At 39.2% G+C, this 16,462-nt stretch overlaps 1 long non-coding RNA gene across 1 annotated transcript; it reads left to right on the top strand.

The window, feature by feature from the left end:
* Positions 1-8,804: 8,804 nt before the first annotated feature.
* Positions 8,805-9,615, top strand: LOC119293644. Its single transcript, XR_005143170.1, has 2 exons — positions 8,805-8,959; positions 9,078-9,615. It is a non-coding gene; the product is annotated as an uncharacterized LOC119293644 (long non-coding RNA).
* Positions 9,616-16,462: the final 6,847 nt, after the last annotated feature.

Below are 16,462 nucleotides of genomic sequence, written 5' to 3'. Positions count from 1 at the left end.
CAATCTCAAAACCCGCGAGATCAAGACTATATAATCTTATGGGTAGGATAAGGTGATGAGGTGGAGTTGCAGCAAGCGCTAAGCAAATATGGTGACTAACATATGCAAATAAGAGTAAGATAAGAAGCTACGCAACGGTCGTGAAGCTAGAAGTGATCAAGAAGTGATCCTGAAACTACTTACGTTCAAACATAACCCAAACCGTGTTCACTTCCCGGACTCCGCCGAAAAGAGACCATCACGGCTACACACGCGATTGATGCAGTTTAATTAAGTCAAGTGTCGAGTTCTCTACAACCGGATATTAACAAATTCCCATCTGCCAAATAACCGCGGGCACAGCTCTCGAAAGTTTATACCCTGCAGAGGTGTCTCAACTTAGCCCATTACAAGCTCTCATGATCAACGAAGGATATTCCTTCTCCCAGAATCACCCGATCAGACTCGGAATCCCGGTTACAAGACATTTTGGCAATGGTAAAACAAGACCAGCAAGACCGCCCGACTATGCCAACAAATCCCGATAGGAGCTGCACATATCTCGTTCTCAGGGCACACCGGATGATACATCCTACGAGTAAAACCAACCCTCAAGATTCACCGAGGTGGCCCCGCAGTCTACTCGGTTCGGACCAACACTCAGAGGAGCACTGGCTCGGGGGGGGGGGTTAAAATAAAGATGACCCTTGAGTCTGCAGAACCAAGGGAAAAGTTATAGGTTGTTAGGCAAATGTAAAACCAAGGTTGGGCTTGCTGGAGGAGTTTTATTCAAGGCGAACTGTCAAGGGGGTCCCATAACCCCAACCGCGTAAGGAACACAAAATCAAGGGACATAACAATATCTCTTATTTTTAGGAAGATCAAGGCAAGAGTGGAACATAACGCAAAATCAATGCAAGAGTGGAACAAAACACCAGGCATAATCCAAACATGTTCATGTTCCAACATGGAGCAATCTTCAACTTCACCTGCAACTAACAACGCTATAAGAGGGGGCTGAGCAAAAGCGGTAACATAGCCAAACAACGGTTTTCTAGGAAGGTGGGTTAGAGGCTTGACATAGCAATATGGCAGGCATCATAAACATGTGGTAGGAAGCGCAACATAGCGATAGAACGAACAACTAGCAAGCAAAGATAGCAGTGATATCGAGGGTAATGGTCATCTTGCCTGAAATCCTGATAGGAAGAAGAACGAGTCCATAAAGTAGATGAACCAACATAGTCGAACGAATCCTCACAATCGCAATGTTACCGGAACTATCAAGAAGAAGCAACACTGGAAAGAAACAAACGACATAGTAAACCAACAAGCATAAACATGGCATGATGCACAATCAAGTATGATGCATGTCCATTTAATGAGGCATGGCATGGCAAAGTGCACAAACAATACTACAAGTTAAGTGGAGCTCAATATGCAATGAGTTGCATATTGACGAAACACCACATTCGAGTTATTTAGTTCGCTCTCGTTTAGGTACACAACAATATTAAATGTTGTTAAACATGGCAAGAGGTAAAACATAAGTAAACTAACTATTTAGGCAAGTTTAAAAGAGGTGGAACAACAAACAACAATTCTGGAAAATCCCCATATGTTATTTAGAAATTTAAAGCCAACAACAATTTTAAACATTTTAAATGTTGTTATCATGATGCGGATGACATATGCAAGTTATATGCAATTTTTAAGAAAATGTCGACATGAGCATGTTATGAAGCATTTGTCATCATGGCGGAAACGAAAGGGGTGCCACAACAACGACAACGAAATGGTGCCACGGAAACATTCCAATGATCCCACAACTCATTGAGATACCGGTGCAAAAGAGCAAGTGTGCAGAGGTGCGAAACATGCTAGAGATAGTGGGTGATCCTGGTTACCGGGTTCCCACGGGTCGACGGCATGGCAAACAAGGAGGAACGTGCAAGCGACAACTCGGACATGGTGCAAACACGGGCATCTCATACATCACTCATGCATTCGTTCACGGGCGGTTGTCTCGGGGTTATACCTTCGAAGCGTGCATTTTCAAAGCAGATCGGGTTCGAAGCGGTGTAGGAGAAGTAGACGTTCTCAGGACGGTCATAGTGGTACAAGGCGACAGTAGTGGAAGTAGTGGTTCATGTTTCACAATCGTACACAATTCATAGATGTTTGGGGTCATTGATAGAGGTACTTGACGCAATCCACGCAAACGGTGTTTGTTCGGGCATCGGTCTTGACGAAGGTGTACTTGGCGAATCCGCGTAGTCGTTTATGTCGTAGTCGGACTTGCCGAAATGCACACCGGCTGTAGAGGTACACGACTCATAGACATCCAGGGTCATGGTAGAGGTACTTGGCGTCTATAAAGAGAAAAGGAGAGAGAGAGAGAGAAAGGAATGGAATGAACAGTGTTTCTCATTGATTGAAGACCGGGTATTTATATCCACTTTACAAGGCAGTTAGGATTACAATGTCGGTAACTAAACCGACTTAACAACCGACCTAAGCATTTATTATTAGGATTAAATTAATCCTTAACACTCCCCCTAATCTATGCTAGTCTAATACGCATCATCTTGATAAAGACTCCTCTGAATATGTATTTTCCTTGAGAATGTTCATCGTCTTCATTTTGAGAAAGACTCCTCCAAAAACCCTGTGGAAAAAAATATGAGGAGAATGGTATTTGATATGTTGCTAAAAATCCTTTAAACCTAGTGGGAAAAAAGGAGAAAATGATGCAACATATAATGATTATTATCTCTTGATAGCCTATATGAGAAAAACCTTTGAAGAAGGATAAAACTCATTAGAGAGTTTAGAGAACAACAAATATGTCGTGAGTACTTCCTTTTAAAAAACGATAGGGAAAATAGAAAGTATGACATGTGATCTTTGAGAAGATATTGCCTCATTAAAAACCGTTATGAGAAACTTTGAGAGAAAACTCATAAGGGAAAAGAGTGCGATTATATATGCCATTGAAAACTTCTTTAAAGCCCAATGGGAAAAATATAAGGAGAAAATGATATGACATATGTGAACACTTGTATCTATATTGTCTCGTTAAAAACCTTTTATGAGAAACCATTAGGGGAAAACTCATGAAGGGAAAAAGAGTACAATATATGTAACCTGATGATTGTTAATAGGTTATACTTTGGGGGGTTACTCCCCCTGAACTTTGCAAATCTAGAGAATCTCTCGTATCAATGATCATGACATTATGAATAATATGTTGGTTTTTCCAATATTTTATTTGCAAATTGTTTCCGTACTTTTGTATAATCCATGAGGATAAGTGATCTCGAGCAATGTGCTTTGTGATATTGCTCTTCATATAACCTGTATGTATTGAGTAATACAAGTGGTAACATCTTGATAAATCAAGTTATGTTATTCTGATGAATCTCAAGCATATGGTTTTGAGTGTGGTTAATCATTCTGCTAAGTCAAGCATATTTTCAATGCCTTTAGATAAAGCAATTATATCAGAATGATAAGTGGAAGTAGCCGTTAAATTCTATTTAGATGACTTCCATAAGAAGGCTATTCCAGTGAATTCAGTCATTGATATGGCATTGTTGGGATCAAATAAAGAGCCAATATCATTTCATATATCATGGTCATATCTTGATTTTCCTAATGGAATTGTCCAAGATTTATTGTGAGCTTGAGATATAAGTTGATATTTCTTATATCGACCATATACCTTTGTTGTGGGGTTGCACTCTAAACAAAGATAGCAAGCATAGTATCAGGCCTGGCATAGTTTGCAATTATATGAGTGCTTTAGTGTTAGTGAGATGTAGAACTTTAGGTCCTAATATCACTTAATTATCACCCCTAGGTAAGAATGGATTTGTAATCTATCAGGGGTAGTATGAACATATTCCATGTCTTTTATTGGCATGATATATCCACATTGAACTTCTTGTATATGTTTTGGATATATGTAGACTGATATGTATTCTTGAGAGAATGCTCAAGTTGTAATCTTAAGCTAAATTTGGTTGAATCCAAATTTTCCGTTTTGAGATGATTTTGTGTATGTTTATGTATTGTATAGACATTGATGACGAAATCATCATTATACACTAGGTGATGTAAGGGAATCAAATTTGGGATTCCTTTATTAAACATGTAGAATCATCTTTAATCGATTAATCCTTTTGAATAAGGAAATCCTTTAGTCAGTAGTACCATATGATTTCCGACAATTTCATGTCATAGAGTGACTTATGAAGTTTTACACAAAACTTGTTGCGATTTTCTTTTGGATTCGGAAGTATAAGCCCTTCAGTGACTTGAATAGAGATTTCTGAAATGAGTGACTCATATGAGTATGTAACCACTTCATCCATCAACTGCATGGATAATATTATTATTTTTATTGCCAATGATATTTAGTATCGAAACATAATTCCACTCATACCAAGCGGCTATGTTCATATTCGATGTCTGGTCTCTGCGTGAACCCTTTTGCTACAAGCCTCGCTTTCTCACCACCTCATTGACTTTGTTCATGAATGAGAAGTTTTTAGTATTTCATAGGGAAGATACTTATGAGGAGTAGGTATTACTGCGGTAAATACCACTCGTTTGCAGAGCGAGTGCTATTCTTCGTTACTTGCTTCCTTTTATGTGAACCAATATGAGTGCAAGAGGCACTCTACCATGGATTTTGGTTCAGGGCCCAAAAGGTTTTAGCAATTTGAGAAGAAATATATGTCGACAAATGTAGTCTTTAGTTTATATGATTCTAATAGAATCACTGAAGTTTGCGGATAATATATTCATTCCTTTTTAACTCCTTGTGATTTCCTACAACAAATGGAGTCAAGGTGTCTTGATGTCTCGGCACCAAAACATTTGTGCACATTTATGCCGGGCTTTGGATGATGAGCATCCAGTGAGGTGTCTCTTAACTTGATGTTGAATTACATTTACTAGTTGAGGATTTGATTTCCTCTATTTCCGCGGAAGCATATGAGAAGTTATATCTCATTTTGTCAGATTTTCTCTCCCCCCTTGCTCTCATTTGGGGATGGTTTATCAGGTACCTCCACTCTTTCTGACACTTACTGCAGGAATATAGAATTTAGTGTCACCTTGTCATCAGTAAATGTATGTGGCAAATTTGCAATGTGTTGCAAATATATGATTCTCTAAACTTCTAGTTCAAATTCTTTGAGTACGTGGATATAAGGATTGAATGTCAATAACATTTCTAATTTATTTGTCGGTATTATTTGTGGTATTTATCTCCCCCTAATGCCGGAAAATATCCTTATTGCTGATGCAATCAGCATACGGGCTATGAATAATTTTGATTGACGGATAAATTGTTATTCCTCACATAGATCCCTAATTTTCTACGAGTGCCCATTGATGTACGCTGGAGTGGTGATATCGGTATGTAACCGAATTATCGCAGATGGGAAATACTTTGTCGATTTTCACGTAGTAACTACAAGGGGAAAGTAGTATGATATGCAGTTGGTATGATTAAGATCATACTTACGGTGTGTAAGGCCGTATGTGTCCAACAAGAGGCTGGTAAATTTACAATTCTTTAAAAGTGGTCATGTAATTCATTTAACTCTCTTTGATAAGAAATTTAGCTGAACCATTCTAGGTATGCACAGAAAATACTTAATGCAAAAAAATGCTCATTGAGAGAGTTCAACAACATTGTTCATTCAAATGGGTTTATAGATCTTGTTTTCAGGAGAATTTGCTCTTACTTTGATAAGTTGAGCAATTTATTTAGTAAGACCATGCATGGTTGTGTGTGATAAAAGAGACACTTAAAAACATTTTATGAATGTGTATATGAGTACCATGAAGTATCTAAATTATCCCAGATAATGGTTAAGCAATCCAGACATATCTTTTGAATGTGTTCAAGGAAGAATAAGTGTCCTGCTTAGAATTTTAAGGTGAGAGTGCCTTAAAACTTATTTCCCCAATGACACATGCGGTGCACATAAAATCTGATGATTTGAGAAAATTTTGTTACTTGATAAGTTGTGACCAACATAATTTTTAATAATTTTCTAATCATCCCCAAACCAAGATGGTTAAGGCTACCAAGCCAAATATTTAAATTATTAAGATCTAGAAAATTATTGTGTACGCAACAATATTGAGTATGACTTGATTTATACATTCAAAATTTATCGAATATGATGTCCAAGAAATAAGATATTGAACATCGCACTACTTGTAGTACAAACAAGTATAGGTTAATAATATTTTGGGATAATTAAGAGATTACATGAGGTCTCCAATATTATTGAAAAATTTATTACGCAAACATATCATCGTCGCAATGGAATTCACCATCCTTTTATTGCACTAGATTTTTGGTTCTCACCTTCTGGTGAAGATTTGAGAACGATCATTTACCAGAATATTTTCTGGTTGTACGTTTGCAAATTTTAAAATTTATCCCAAATATGTGGTGTGGTTTAACTATGTATTTGAGGGTTTGGTAATCATAGGTATAATCTTTGTATAACCACACATTTGACAAACTTGAGAGTTGTCTTTGTGATCCTTTGAAGACGGTATATTCCCTATTAAGAGGTAATTTTGTCTTTAGTTGTCTATTAGCCTCCACTTTACTTCGTATTCCTCATGGTTCTATTTTCTGACCACTGTCTTGCATAGTATTCTCAGTACCAGCAAATATTTCAAATAATGGTATATCACTTGTTGGGTGAATCTGATGATTTTAAGAAATTCTATGTTTCTTCATCATGGAAAATTGTAGTACCACCATAAGAGGATGTAAAGTGTATTAAGGGCATATGAAAATATTTGATCACGAGATCTCAACTTGAAGTCGATTAAGTGACAGAATTGTGAGCTGCGATAGACTTGAGGTCTTGAAAAACGAATTGGTAATCATTCGCGATGTGCTCAAGGCATCATGTTTATATTAAGGGGAATATTTAGGATGAATCTAAATTCATCCATTATGTATTTAGTTTGAGAAATAAGTGAAGTTGGGACAAATAAAATGCATATGAGCATTGCAACTTTAGAGTCACCGCCAAAAACATAGACATTGCTTGTTTGACATTGGTTAGTCACTTTGAAAGTATAACCACAATGTGATGTGACATTGCAAAAGTGCTGATACACTCAATCATTGCCATAATTATGGGATCCATCTTGATGGATGGACAACACTATAATTATAAATAGTGACATAGGCTTCACTGCCATGTATTTTACCAATGTAATAGAAGTCAATCACGATTATATGCAAATATGTATGTAGTTTCCTTTGACATATTCAAGCAAAATGAGTTTTGAATAGTTGATATTAGCACACAATACCATTTCGGCATATAGTGATTGCACATGAATAATATTTACTATGAGAGTAAATAATTTTGGTGAACAACAACACCAATTTCCTCAGAGGAGCAAATTTAGAATAGCTGATGCTTTATAACCATATGTGTAGACCTCAAATTATATAGGATAACACTTTGAAGATAATCACCCATGGTGTAGATCTCAGAGTAATAGAAAACATAATCTGACTTTTGTCAGTAGATGTTCACAGTTCTATTACCTTATGTTATGCTAAATGTTTGAAATCACTTTAAAGGTAATCATCTGTCAGAGTGACATGATATAGACCTTGCAGTAATAGTGGATAGTCTGCAAAATTGTGCAATAGATGCCAGTATTACCTTATGATATCTTGAGGTAGTCACATCTAATATTAATTTGGAAGAGCACGTTGAAGGTAGTCATCTTATCAAAATGACAAGACGTAGACCTCATAGTAGTGATGGATAATCTGCAAATTGTGCAGTAGACGCCACCAATACCTTGTGATTCACAAATAAAATTTGAGGTGGTCATAATAAGTATGACACTTCATAATTCTTATTTGAATTTATGTCAGCGTTTGCAAGAAAAATATGTTCCTGTTGCAAACTTACAGTTGTTGTCCCAAAACGCATGTCGTAGGCAATATTTGCGGTAAGACATCAATGATATCTTAAATTCAAAGGACTGTAGCCTGGAATGCAATCATACCATTTTTTGCAATAGTATTATTGAGGTAATACATATGGATGAAAAAGGAATTACAAACAAATACAAATATATGAAGACATGAGGCTTCACAAGACAATTTTACACATGGTAAAATGGTGTGTAATTATGTTGTATGTAATTTAGGATGAACTCAAGTTCTCCACATATTATTTTTCAAGCTGAGGGCTTAGAATGCAAATGGTAATAACCAAATGGTTGAAGTGCTGAACCAGTAACCTGAGGGTTAACTACAAATTCGGAAGAGCCTGATGGCTTAATAGTATATCCAGTAATACAGAGGGCTGGACTAGATAGTTTCGGTAAGCCTAAGGGCTGAACCAAATTTTACAGGGAATTTTCAGTAGAATACAGGAACGCGAAGGATTAAAGTGAAGAAATAACGAAGGGATAAGGTTCCCTATCACTTTCCTTTCCGTGAGTGGATAGGAATCACTTGATTCTTTGGTCGCTCCTGTTCTACGCCGGTACAGCAGCCTCTGTGACACGCCGGAGGATTCCCCTTGCTGTAGTGGAGGAGTTCCTCACTAGGAGTGGCGAGGGTGGACGGGCTATGAGTTGTGCGCCGTGCACCATCCCGCATGGAGCCGGGTCGGGACTGGACGGCGCGTGTCGTCGTTCACCGCTACGGGACCGAGAGCCGAGGCAAGAGCCACCGCCGGCCGTTCGCGAGGAGTCGCGACTAGGAGTAGCAGCAACTGGTTGCTGCCACCCATTTCTTTGCCGAGGCTGAAAACCGAAGGCCATGCTTGCGCCGGAGTTCGCATCCGCGCGCGTGCGTTGATGAGGATTGAGGGCGATGAAGTTATCCTCTCAGACCGAGCCTTTTCTTGTTCGATTCTTTTTCTTTGTAGTTCACGATTGATCAATTCTTCGTGAGATTCGTGTGAGCACATATACATACAGGAGAAAAACAATTCATTGTTAGATTATTAATTGATGATTGCAAGAAGACTTGATCAATCGATCAATCTCCTGATTAGTTTCTTTCCTTTTTGTACAAGGAACATCTCGTCTTCGCCGTGAATCGCGTGGTGGCCGAAACTCTAGTAGCCAACTTGTCCAGACTTCTCCAGTCATCGTCTGCGACAATTGCAGATCGCCAGACTGGCTTCCTCTGGCCATAGAGAGGCCTTGCCGTTTGCCGCCACTGCCGTCGGGAGTCATGTGGCGAATTCAAGCGCCAGAGGGCGCCGCTTCGACGCGCCTACAGAGGAGGGCGTCGTCAACCATGGGGTGCCTCAGCCGCCTGCGTTGCGTGCTGGTGCTGCGCCGCTGGAGCACTGTTGAGGCCGAGGGTCCTTGTGTCCTTGGGGCCGGAGGGAGTCGCCGCCACAACCGTGTATCAGGCCGATGGTCAGGGACGGTGGTGTCATCGAGTTCTTGGCCTAATTGCTCTCTGGAAGAGGCGTGCGTGATAACGTGTAAACAGAAAAGGGGAGAGAGAGAGAGATAGGAATGGAATGAACAGTGTTTCTCGTTGATTGAAGACCGGGTATTTATACCCACTTTACAAGGCAGTTAGGATTACAATGTCGGTAACTAAACGGACTTAACAACTGACTTAAGCATTGATTATTAGGATTAAATTAATCCTTAGCAACGTCCACAGATATTAGCAGCGGAGGCACGGGTCTTGAGCCCTGTGTCCTGATCTTTAGGAGGTCAGCGGTGACTGCAGGTGCATGGGGAGGCTACAGCGGTGCCCAAGGCAAGCAGGCGGGCAACGACAAGGGAGCAAAAGAGATGACAACAGTGCCATCGGAGATGCCAGGAGGTGGATCTCGAGCAGAGGAGGCTCGGGGTGGCGGAAAGGAGCAAGGCAGGGCCGGCAGCGAGTCGATGCAGGGCGGAGTGACGCGGTGACAGTAGGATCTTGGCGGTGGGGACTTGGCCTGGCGAGGGCGCACAGGAACCAGCCAGAACTGTGGCTAGAGCGGCGGCTTGGGGAGGCGGACGAGCTCCAGGACGGGCGCGTGGAGCAGAGCAGCAGCGATGCGGGTGTTGCGTAGGAGATGGGGTCGTGGTCGCGGTGTAGACGGAAGCAGAGGGCGACGTGGGGAAGGGGACGCCGGATTTGGCCTCCAGTGGCAGTGCGGGAGGCTAGGCGAGGCAACGGCACAGAGGAGGGCCGACGATGGGGCACGAGCGGTTGTCGACCTACTGGGCTCCGGTGGCACGGGTCAACGAGGACGAGGTGGAGGTGCGGGATGAGGGAGCGAGCAAGAGGAGGGAGGAGCGTGGGGATCTCCTCTCCCTAGTGCGATGTGTGTCTGCGTGTGGCGGCGGCACGGGAACGAGAGGGGAGATCGATGGAGAGGGTCGGGGCCTAGGGTTTAGGAAGGGTTTAGGTGGGTTGTGGGAACGGGTCGGTCTGGTTGGTTAGGCCCAAGAGGCCTGACTGGGCTCTCTCTCTCTCCCTCATATTCTTTAGCGGAAAAGAATTAGAGAGAAGAAAAGAAAGAGAGGGTTAGGGAAAGAATTTGTGCATGTGGATAATTTTCCCAGACTCATAAAAATGAGCTTGATCCAAGAAAAATAGAAAGTGAGCATGGGCGTGAAGTTGAATTCAAACTCATTTGAATTTAATTCAAATGGGTTTTAACTAGGACTAGGTTTTCAAGTGTCCAAAAATGTTAAGGATTTTTGGAGGAACCTTGATAAGAGAGATAAGGAATTGTTGGCAAGGTTAGAAAGCCAAAACTTGAAGAAGTAAAGGCCAAGGGATTTAACATGCAAGTGTGTTGTGGTAAATTCCAAAACAATGGAATAATTATGTCGCTCCCTAAATATCGATAGGATATGTTGATTTAAATGGATCTAAGATCCACATGATTTATTTATTTGAGTTTTAAAAGGGGGTGCATGATGAATGATGCAATGCACATGATGAAAAGATGAATGGAACGAACAAAACAAATCACACGATGAATCTCGGAATATAAGGAAGGCATCTAGAGCGTCGTTCTCGGGGCGTCACATGGACACTAAAATAAAAATAAAAATCGCATAAAGTAAATAGAAAGGCCCTTCGCAGAGGAAAGTAGAGATTCGTAGAGGTGTGAGAGCTCAAAGCGAAAAAGATAGAGATAAAACATTTTGGGTGGCATGCTTTTCCTGTCAATGAAAAGGATTGAGTAGTTCGAAATACTTTCCATGCTAGATATATCATAGGCGGTTCCCAAACAAAAAATAAAGTTTATTCATTTTTCCACCATACTTTCACTTTCCATGGCTAACCGTATCCACGGGTGCCTTCCATACCAACACTTTCCAAGGAATTTATTGTTTGTGACCACATAAAGTAAATTCATTTTTCATTTCAGGACTGGACATCCCTAATACCTTTGCCATACTCTCGTGCAATGACAAGTGAATAAACACTCTTCTTGAGAATAGCACATATAGCATGGAAATATATCAGCCACCCCCTACCGTTTCACGAGCGGTACAAGCACACAAAAGAGAAATTTATTTTGAAAATTAGAGATGGCACATACAAATTTGCTCTGCATATAGGTAGGTATAGTGGACTCATGTGGTAAAACTAGTTTAAAAGATTTTGGATGCACAAGTAGTGATCATACTTAGTGCAAAATGAAGGCTAGCAAAAGATTGAGAAGCATCCAACCAAGAAACAAAAAATCTCATAAGCGAGCATTAAGCATAACTAACACCAAATAATGCACCATCAGTAGGATGTAATTTCATTGCATAACTATTGACTTTCGTGCTTGCATAGGGAATCCAAACCTTAACACCAATATTCTTACTAAAGCATACTTACTCATCATCATGACTCACATATTATATCATCATACCGCAAAACTATTACAAGGAATCAAGTTTATTTTGTCCAATGATCTTCATGAAAGTTTTTATTATGTCCCTCTTGAATATCTATCACTTTGGGACTAATTTCATCTGTTGCTTTTGATAGCTCAAACAAATCTAAGTGAAAAACATGAGCATAAATTTTTTTTATTCTCTCAAAATAATTTAAGTGAAGAAGAGAGAATTTCTTAAAAATTTTACTAACTCTCAAATAAGTCTAAGTGAAGCATGAGAGCATTTCTTCAAAAATACTAAAGCACACCATGCTCAAAAAGATATAAGTGAGGCACTAGAGCAATTCCATAGCTCATAAAGATTTAAGTGAAACATAGAGAGCAATTCTAACAAGTCATAGCATAATTTTGCCTCTCTCAATAGGTGTCTCCAGCAAGCATTCATGACACAAAATAAAAAGAAAAACAAGCAAAGACTCATATCATACAAGACGCTCCAAGCAAAACTCATGATATGTGACGAATAAAAATATAGCTCCAAGTAAAATACCGATGGTCGTTAGAAAAATGAGGGGATGCCACTCGGGAATCCCTAAGCTTAGTTGCTTGCTTCTATTTTAGATAATAGCCTGGTATGCCATGGGCATCCCCAAGCTTGGGCTCTTCTTACTACTTATTCATTCATCCATTGTGATCTCACCCAAAACTTGAAAACTTCAATCATACAAAACTCAACAAAAACTTCGTGAGGTCCGTTAGTATAAGAAAGCAAATCACTAGTATAAGTATTGTTGCAAACCCATTCATATTTTATTTTTGCATTATATCTACTATATTTCAATTTTTCTATGGCTCAAACCCCCCGAAAGAGTCCATAAATTCATCAAAATAAGCACGCAACACAAAGAAAATAGAATCTGTAAAAAACAGAGCAGTCTGTAGTAATCTGAAAACTTTCAATACTTCTGTAACTCCAAAATTTCTGAAAAAATAGGACAACGTGGGCAATTTGTATATCAATCTTGTGTACAAAAATCAGGATTTTATTGCCTTTCTGCTCAACAAGATCAAATCAACTATCACCCAACATGATCCCAAAGGCTTTTCTTGGCACAAACACTAATTAAAACATAAAGAACACAATCATAACAGTAGCATAATTGTGAAAACACTCTAGAACAGAAAGAAAAGGACAAAAATAAATTTTATTCATCGGGTTGTTTCCCAACAAGCGCTATCGTTTTATGCCCCTAGCTAGGAATTGGTATTTCATTGATGCTCACATGAAGGATAACAATTGAAACACAAAGAGAGCATCATGAAATGTGTGAAAAACACATTTTAGTCTAACATACTTCCTACACATAGGCATTTTATAGGGAAACAAATTAACAAGACAAGAAATATCTAGCATATGCAAAGGAGAGGAATAAAACATTGAGAATCTCAACATAACGAGAGGTAATTTAATAGCATGAAAATTTCTACAACCATATTTTCCTCCCTCATAATAATTATATGTAGGATCCTAATCAAATTTGATAATATAACTATCATATAAAATTTTCTCTTCATGATCCACATGCATGCAAAGTTGACACTCTTCCAAAATAGTGAGATTATGATCAAATAAAGTCATGACCTCTCCAAGCCCACTTTTGTCAAAAAATTCATAAGATTGAACACTCTCCAAATATGTGGGATCATTTTTACCTAAAGCTGACGCTCTTCCAAACCCACTTTCAATATTATTGCAAAAATTATTAACAATATAATATTCATCTTGAGGCTTAAATAAATTTTGAAAATCATAAGAAGAATCACCCCAATCATGATCAATACAATAAGTAGTGGACATATCAAAATTAGCATCCCCAAGCTTGGGGTTTTGCATATCATTAACACAATTGACACTAATAGAATTTATAATAACACCATTGCAATCATGCTTTTCATTGAAAGAGATATCATGAATCACTTTATCAATTTCTTCTTTAACACTTTATCACAATCTTTGGATTCATGAATTTCAACCAAAACATCATAGAGATAATAAAGTGCACTAAACTCACTAGCAATTGGATCATCATAATTGGATCTTTTGAAAAGATTAGCAAGTGGATGAGGATCCATATCAATAGATTTTTAGCAAGCTAAGATGCAAAAAAATAAAATGCACATGGTAACGCAAGCAAACATAAGATCAGACGAGAAAAAGGTGAACGAAAAAAAGGGGCGAATAAAACGGCATTTTTTTGTGAAGTGGAAGAGATGAAAACGAGAGGCAAATGGAAATAATGTAAATTGCAAGGAGATGAGACTTGTGATTAGGAACCTGATAGATGTTGATGATGTCTTCCCGGCAACGGCGCCAGAAATTCACACATTGATGGGAGACTATCTTGACTTGATCTTCCCCGGCAACAGCGCTAGAAATTCCTTTTGATACGGCTTGAACTACGTCGGTATTTCCCCAAAGAGGAAGGGATGATGCAGCACAGCTACGGTAGGTATTTTCCTTACTGATGAGACCAAGGTTATCGAACCAGTAGGACAACCACGCAACACCACATAAACATCTCCTGCACACAAAAAACAAATACTTGCAACCCGACGTAAGAGAGGGGCTGTCAATTCCTCACGGGTAAAAAGATAGGTAAAATTGTAGTAGATTGGATAAATAGATCTCGCGGGAAAGTGAGATAAAATAAATAAATAAAAATTATAGCAAGGTATTTTTGTATTTTTGGATTAATAGATCTGAAAATAAAAGCAAATAAAAATAGGTCGTGAAGGCAAATATAATAAAGAAGAGACCCGGGGGCCGTAGATTTCACAAGTGGCTTCTCTTTTGAAAAATACCATGCGGTGGGTAAACAAATTACTGTTGGGCAATTGATAGAACTTCAAATAATCATGACGATACCCAGGCAATGATCATTATATAGGCATCACGTCCAAGATTAGTAGGCCGACTCCTGCTTGCATCTACTACTATTACTCCACACATCGATCGCTATCCAGCATGCATCTAGTGTATTAAGTTCATGGAGAAACAGAGTAATGCAATAAGAACGATTACATGATGTAGACAAGATCTATTTATGTAGAAATAGACCTCATCTCATTCTTAATACCAACGATACATACATGTCGGTTCCCTTTCTGTAACTGGGATCAAGCACCGTAACATCGAACCCATCATAAAGCACCTCTTCCCATGGCAAGAAAAATCGATCTAGTTGGCCTAACTAAACCAAAGATTCGAAGAACAAATACGAGGCTATAATTATTAATGCATATAAGAGACAAAAAACTCAAAATAAATTTCATGGATAAAAACATAGATCTGATCATAAACTCAAAGTTCATCGGATCCCAACAAACACACTGCAAAAAGAGTTGCATCAAATAGATCTCCAAGAGACCATTGTATTGAGAATCAAAAGAGAGAGAGGAAGCCATCTAGCTACTAACTACGGACCCGTAAGTCTACAATGAACTACTCACGCATCATCGGAGAGGCACCAATGAGGATGATGAACCCCTCCATGATGATGTCTAGATTGGATCTGGTGGTTCTGGAACTTGCGGTGGCTGGAATTGATTTTCGTCGACTCCCCTAGGGTTTCTGGAATATTGGGGTATTTATAGAGCAAAGAGGCGGTGCGGGAGGCCACCGAGGTGGGCACAACCCACAAGGCGCACATGGGCCCCCAGGCACACCCAGGTGGGTTGTGCCCCCCTCACGGCACCCCTCTGGTACTTCTTCGACCCATCTTGTGTCTTCTGGGCCAGAAACATTCTCCAAAAAGTTTTGCTGCGTTTGGACTCTGTTTGGTATTGATTTTCTGCGAAATAAAAACAAGCAAAAAAACAACAACTCGCACTGGGCACTATGTCAATAGGTTAGTCCCAAAAAAGATATAAAGTTGCTATTAAATGATTTTTAAACATCCAAGATTGATAATATAACAGCATGGAACAATAAAAAATTATAGATACGTTGGAGACGTATCAAAGCTCATAAAGTATTCTAATAAATTATGATTCATGTGTGTCCCTCTCAAAAGGTGTGTACAGCAAGGATGATTGTGGCAAACTAAAAAGCAAAGACTCGTATCATACAAGACGCTCCAAGCAAAACACATATCATGTGGTGAATAAAAATATAGCATCAAGTAAAGTTACCGATAGACAAAGACAAGAGGGGATGCCTTCCGGGGCATCCCCAAGCTTATGCTCTTGGTTGTCCTTGAATATTACATTGGGGTGCCTTGGGCATCCCCAAGCCTAGGATCTTGCCACTCCTTATTCCATAGTCCATCAAATCTTTATCCAAAACTTGAAAACTTCACAATACAAAACTCAGAAAATCTCATGAGATCCATTAGTATAAGAAAATAAATCACCACTTATGGTACTATTGTGAACTCATTTTTTATTTATATTGGTGCAATATCTACTGTATTCCAACTTCTCCATGATTCATACCCCCCGATACAGTTGGGAATCGTTGCATGGAAAACGAATAATTTCTACACACATGAAATGATCTATCCATGGAGATGCATAGAAACGAGGGGAAGACTTTGTCTACG

This window comes from Triticum dicoccoides, chromosome 4B (assembly GCF_002162155.2).
Source record: "Triticum dicoccoides isolate Atlit2015 ecotype Zavitan chromosome 4B, WEW_v2.0, whole genome shotgun sequence".
Classification (NCBI taxonomy): domain Eukaryota; kingdom Viridiplantae; phylum Streptophyta; class Magnoliopsida; order Poales; family Poaceae; genus Triticum; species Triticum dicoccoides.
This window is presented reverse-complemented; position numbering and strand designations above follow the sequence as displayed.